The following is a 7,427-nucleotide window of genomic DNA, read 5'->3' as shown; positions in this document are numbered from 1 at the left end:
TCAATACATGAATCATGTATTTATAATGGGTTAAGGTGTCTTTGAAGAGTCACAACTTTTCATATGAACCCACATAATGCTTAGAATGTCACATCCATGTATTTGTGCTTAAACAAGTCCAAATACATGGAAAAACCATTCATAGATGATCTGGAACAACCCCAAACCTTTTGGGGATCAAACACACCTATTTGGGTCAAATTGACACCTTTTCAGTGTCCATGTGTTAAGCCACGCAGCGGCCCAAAGACCCATGCAGCGGCTTAAAAAAGAATCAAACACCCAAAACAAGCAAAACTCTCTGTCAAAATTTCATCCTTTAAGCCGAGCCGCGGGCCCAAGAGCCACGCCGCGACTTAAAGCTACTGCACACCTGAAGCTTTTTTTGCACTATGTGGTTCGGTGCATTTGGCCTTTCAAGTCACGTTTCACGTTTCTAATGTTCAAACATTATTTCCAAGCTCATTTACATTACCTCAAACCATATTACCCTTTACGAACATGTACTCCACACTCTCCATATTCGTGTAGTGTTTCAACGGTTTGATCACTTTCAACTTAGCAATCCAATTAACTAAAACGACGTTAGATCATGTTCACCAACAAATCCCCCCTATTTTAGTATGATCCTTGATTACTAAAATACCAACAAACAGATAATTAATGCATAAGTGTAAATATCACATGGTTTGAATTTACACATAGTATATTACACATGCCAAGAATTCGAAAATCAGGGTGCTCTAATAGTTTGAACCCTTCAATTCATTTGAAAACCTGACGATAATATGCACACTGGTTTCTTGCTTTCTACAATTAACCTGACACTATTATAAGCCATGTATCCCAATCCTCTCATGAACATATCAAAAGCTAAGTCCCAAGCTTTCTTGAGGCGGCTTAACCTCATGTTCACATAGGTAGTTTCTTTTAATCTTGCTTCCGCGATGCAATTTTTCAAGACACCTATTAAGAAGTATTTAACTTCAACCTTCTTTATCTCACGGGTCCGAACACATACTTTGGGATCATATAGTAAATGTGTTCCAATCTTCAGATAGTAGGCTTTCCTCATTGAATTCAAGCTCCTAGCATTGTACTAGAAGGGAATTGAGTATCCCACTATGGAAGATCTAAATGGACTTCAATCCCTCAACATTAGCCAACTTGTGCGCGCATCCGGCTAATGCTTTTGTCAAGTGATTTAGCCAAGCTTTGTTGTGACCCAACAAAATTCACATACAACACTTCATTCGTGATGAACCTCACAAAACACTATTTGTCTAAGACATAAGTTTCTAGACATTCACTTGTTCAAATACATGCCTTAGCCAAAGAACATCCCATCACTAGGAATCACCATGAACTTTCATCTCATTCATTATGACTTCAATCAATTTCCCTTTTACAATCCTTTTAACCAAGGATTTACCAAGTCATTATTATACCATAAGAAACTTGTGAGATCTCAAATAAATTGATTAATTAGTGATGTGTGCAGCGGTGTATACGAAATATTATTATTTTTATTACGAAATACGACGAAATATAATACAAGTTACACAAGTTTTAATTATTTATTTACAGATGGGATATACCTAAACCTTGCTACAACACAATAGGCAGTGTACCTAATCGTAGAGTAGTATAGTTTTTAGTAAGTCCGGTTCGTTCCACAGGGAGACGGCTTATTTTACACTATATTTTTATATAACTATATTTGTACAAAATATAAATATATATATATATATATATATATATATATATATATATATATATATATATATATATATATATATATATATATATATATATATATATATTACAATTATTATTATTATAAAGAGGGGGGTTTTACCGTTTAATGACTGGTTTGTCGATTTTAAAACTTAAGTCACAATTAAAACATAATGCAAAATATTAAAAATAAATATGACTTAATTTAAAGTGTAAAGTAAATGATGATACTTAAAGTGCAATAATTTAAAGTGCGATAAATAAAATGACGGTAAATAAAATTGCGATAATTAAAAGTACGATAATTAAAAGTGCGATGAGATATAAAATAAAGGAATTATGCTTATTTAAACTTCCGTAATCATGATGTAACACGTGTTGATTTTAATTTATTACCATGGGTTAATTGTCCTTTGTCCTGAATTATTCGATATGTCCATCTGGTTTTGTCCATAATAGTCCATTGGCCATAATTATAAAGTGCGAGAGTCTTCGTCAAATTAACCTTATACCCTAAGTCAAATATTCCAACTAATTGGGGATTCGAACTGTAACAAGGTCTTAATACTTTGTTTAATGAATACACCAGGTTATCGACTGTGTAATCCAAGGTTTCAATACTTTGTTAACAATTACACCAATTACCCTTGAATGTAATCCACCCCTGTTTCAACGAGTCCATTGACTATTAATCCATTCCCGTGTCCGGTCAAATGAACAATTATTGGTATTTATAGATATCCCGCCCACCGTACCCGATTAAGCGTGTGTGGTTATTTATAGATACAACAAATTATAACCTTTATATTAAATTAACAAGATATCATGTAGTTAATTAAATATAAAGCCCATTAATAGCCCATAGTCCAATTTCCACAAGTGTCGTTCTTTTGTTCAAACCCCAATTATGGTCCAAAGCTCAATAACCCCGTCTTAATATTTAGCCCAACATCACGATTACTTCGGCTCAAATAAGCATAATAATAACTTAAGTACGATACATAATTGAAAAAGGAGAATTTAACTTACAATGATTATTAATCGCGTAGCGTTACACGGACAGAGTTCCGACTTTAAAACCCGTAAAATAACTTTTACATTACCCAAACTAACTAATATAAAACTAAACTAATATATTATAATTATATATTATAAATATATAATATATATTATAGAAATAGAGAGATTGAATTGATATGGGGTGCCATGGATTCGGCAGACTTCGTGCCTTTTCTAGGAGATTTCTAACTTTAGCTGCTCCGCAAGTGCGGTACTTTTGTGCCTTACAGCTCCGCGAGTGCTGAGCTTCGGATTCCAGCTCACCACTTTTTGGCCATTTGCTTGTCGACATAATTAATAAATATATATAATTTATATATAATTTATATAATTATTTATATATTATATTATATTATTGTGCATAGTTGACTTGTACTTTTAGCTCTGTTGACTCACGCGTTGATGCTCAGTTCATGTCTCAGTTCCGAATTTTCGAACGTATTTCGTATGCTTAGATATCTTGTACTTTGTGTTTCGCGACTTGTACTCTTGTAATTTTTAGACGTTTCTCATCAATAAATTGAACCACTTGAATTGTAACTTGTACGTTTAGCTTTTTGATCATTTACGTCTTCTAATCATCGTTTTCTTCTTTTATCTTTGCACTTATTTAATATAAACGATTATTACATGAAAATAGAACAATTGCAACTGAAAACTTTACATATTGAAAGGATATTGTGCCTAAATATATGTTCATTTGGAGCACTATCAAATATCCCCACACTTGAGCGTTGCTTGTCCTCAAGCAATACAGAACTTGAAATTAAATCACACTTCACTCGAATCACTTTTTTTATTCTCACACTTTATACATCAGTGATTTTGATACGGCGGTATAAACAATGATAGTAACAATGTGGTTTACAGTCCCACATGACTATGAAAATTTAGATCCTTTAAGGAAATTGGATCTTTATGAAAACATTTGATCTTTTAAAAATTCATTCTAACTTTTACCCTAGATAAGTTTTCCGAAATAACCTTTCACCGGTGTTTGCAAAATATTTTTGTGGATTGCGTGGGTTTCATATTTAAAATTTTAGCTCAAAACTTGCGGTTTTGTGTCACCCACTTGCTAACCTTGTATTAGGAAAGCAACACGTCCAGTATACTTGCTCCGTATATTACCTTTCGGTAAACTACCGTCCAGTTGTAAAGGAAAGCAATGAACAAGCAAGTGTTAAGGAAATGTCTAATGATATGCTTTTGATTATGGTCAAAAACGTGTCGGATGCAATTACTATCCTTTGTAGGAGCAATAGTAAAGATCACCCTATAATTTTTCTGTCTACCACAAGGTCCTGTCTTCGACCATGCTATGCAACCACCGTTCTTACGGTTGACACCCGATTTGGTTCAGGTGACCTAATGAATTCTGATGAATTCTCAGGATTTTACGTTCAATGGTAATGAACGCATTGAAAATAGGTTTTCAGAAAACAAATCGGTTTTAATTTGATCAAAATATTTTCTCGTTCAAGTTCGAGTTTAGATATCATCAAATTCCATGAGTTCGTAATTCTCAATCTTTAAAGTCAATCTCAAGGATTGAGTAATATCAGTCTTAAATGCTGATTTTTGATCTTTTAAGGAGATTATCCTTTCTGGGGATCTGATTCATTAGTCTTATAAGCTAATTTACATGGTACCCCACATTGTATGAGACAGATCCTCTCATAGTTAGGATAAGTCTGACCACTTGGCGACCCTGTTTGATGCTGAGGTCCGTGGATTTCCTGCTGATTTTAGAGATGACTTTTCTAGATTTTTCGTCAACCTACAGCTGGTCTGGACGACAACTTCCTGACCTAAATCAAGAAGCGCGTGTCTTTTTCGGAAGACTTTACTTCCTTTTAATGATGGAATTGATTCATCGTGTAGATCCATCTTTCTTTCATCTTTATTACAATTTACTGGGTAAAACAGTTAATTTAGTCCAAAACAAAAGAACCTGCAATAACTTTACAGAAACATGTGATAGATATTTTTTAATTGAATAACTTAGTATATTCTCCCCACACTTGGCTTTTATTTATTTCTTTCTTTTCCTTTTTATTCTCCTCTTTTCCATTTTAAATGAATTCAAGCATTTTAGGTTGTTTCTCAATTTATGTCCTTTTTGAGATAACGATAATTTCGGTATTAACACCTAGTTTTCATCGTTCATAAATATGTATAAACATGATTTTGAATTCATTTAGTTGAAAATTTTTCAAATTTTCACAAAATTTGGCAAATAGACTAAGTGCAAACCCGAGAGAATTTATAACCCTTCCCCACACTTAAGATCATGCAATGCCCTCATTTGCATGAAATCAGACTATAATTATAAATTCATGAGGGTGATTAATGTAGAAAAGTGATTAAAAATACCCAGTTTGTAATTGCTAAGCTCGTCGAATGATAGATGGCGCGCCTCATCGTTCATTTCTTTTGTTGTTTTATCACACATGTTTTTCTTCAAAAATGGTTGCTTTTCTGAACTGTTTGCTAATTTTTGAAAATGCGTATTTTACCCTAATTTATCATGCATTTTTATTAACGAGTTATGCACTAACCTGGACCCCTAATTTAACGTTAAGTGGGGTTAGACTTCCACACACTTAGCTGACGACATGTGAAGTCGGTAGAATAAGTTTCACGAATTAAAATAGTGAGCCAGTTATTTACATCTCGGGAGGTGTATAATATATCAATGGGTTTAAAGTTTAGACCCACCCGAGCGTCACTACTTAATTCTTTTTAAGTGTAGCTTTTAGTAAAAGGATATGTCTCCTTTCTGGTTCTTGATCAAATGGATCGATATACACCGACATATATATTTCTTTATGGTGGACAATTCCTAACATTTCCTTTCGTTCATTCTCGTAATCAAAGGTTTCACCTCTATTACCCAGTTAGGTGAAATCCGAGGTGTCATTATGTATTACAGCTCGTAGTTCATCTTCGGTAGATGACTCGTCTATTGAAAATATTGGGTTGGAAGGTTGTGGGATGGTGAATTTTGGGATCGAAGCAAAATCTTCTTCTTTATCGGTCATTATCGGTCCCTCCACTTTGGTCTCGGGGGTAAAATTTTCAACGTTATCGTTTTCCCAAGAGTACCAATTTGTCACCCTTACTTCTTCTTCATCTATTAATGGATCGATGATTTCGTCGGTAGAGGCTAATGTGTCGATCTGTTGTGAAATTGGTAAAACTGAATAAAAAGTATCATCGGGATAATTGGTGATTTCAGAGCTCTCGAATTCATTAAAATTCGATGATATAGGATTTTCTTGCACAATACTCCTCAGATTAACAGGTATGTAATCTGATAGAGTTTCAGCTTGCCTATTTGCGAACTCTCACATTTGTTCATTTTGAGCGTCAAGTTCTTCAAGTTTGATTTTCATAGAATCTAAAAAAATTTCAGACACAAAATTCACATACATCACTTCATTCGTGATGAACCTCACGAAACACTATTTGTCTAAGGCATAAGTTTCTAGACGTTCACTTGTTCAAATACATGCCTTAGTTAAAGAACATCCCATCACTAGGAATCACCATGAACTTTCATCTCATTCATTATGACTTCAATCAATTTCCCTTTTACAATCCTTTTAACCAAGGATTTACCAAGTCATTATTATACCATAAGAAACTTGTGAGATCTCAAATCAATTGATTAATTAGTGATGTGTGCAGCGGTGTATACGAAATATTATTATTTTTATAACGAAATACGACGAAATATAATACAAGTTACACAAGTTTTAATTATTTATTTATAGATGAGATATACCTAAACCTTGCTACAATACAATAGGTAGTGTACCTAATTGTAGAGTAGTATAGTTTTTAGTAAGTCCGGTTCGTTCCACAGGGAGACGTCTTATTTTACACTATATTTTTATATAACTATATTTGTACAAAATATAAATATATATATTACAATTATTGTTATTATAAAAAGGGGGTTTTACTGTTTAATGACTGGTTTGTCGATTTTAAAACTTAAGTCACAATTAAAACCTAATGCAAAATATTAAAAATAAATATAACTTAATTTAAAGCGTAAAGTAAATGACGATACTTAAAGTGCAATAATTTAAAGTGCGATAAATAAAATGACGGTAAATAAAATTGCGATAATTAAAAGTACGATAATTAAAAGTGCGATGAGATATAAAATAAAGGAATTATGCTTATTTAAACTTCCGTAATCATGATGTTCGACGTGTTGATTTTAATTTATTACCATGGGTTAATTGTCCTTTGTCCTGAATTATTCGATATGTCCATCTGGTTTTGTCCATAATAGTCCATCGGCCATAATTATAAAGTACGAGAGTCTTCGTCAAATTAACCTTATACCTGAAGTTAAATATTCCAACTAATTGGGGATTCGAACTGTAACAAGGTCTTAATACTTTGTTTAATGAATACACCAGGTTATCGACTGCATGCAATCCAAGGTTTCAATACTTTGTTAACAATTACACCAATTACCCTTGAATGTAATCCACCCCTGTTTCAACGAGTCCATTGACTATTAATCCATTCCCGTGTCCGGTCAAATGAACAATTATTGGTATTTATAGATATCCCGTCCATCGTACCCGATTAAGCGTGTGTGGTTATTT

This window comes from Rutidosis leptorrhynchoides, chromosome 2, assembly GCF_046630445.1.
Source record: "Rutidosis leptorrhynchoides isolate AG116_Rl617_1_P2 chromosome 2, CSIRO_AGI_Rlap_v1, whole genome shotgun sequence".
In the NCBI taxonomy this organism is placed as follows: Eukaryota; Viridiplantae; Streptophyta; class Magnoliopsida; order Asterales; family Asteraceae; genus Rutidosis; species Rutidosis leptorrhynchoides.
The sequence above is the reverse complement of the archived record's forward strand: the minus strand, read 5'-3'. Positions refer to the sequence as shown.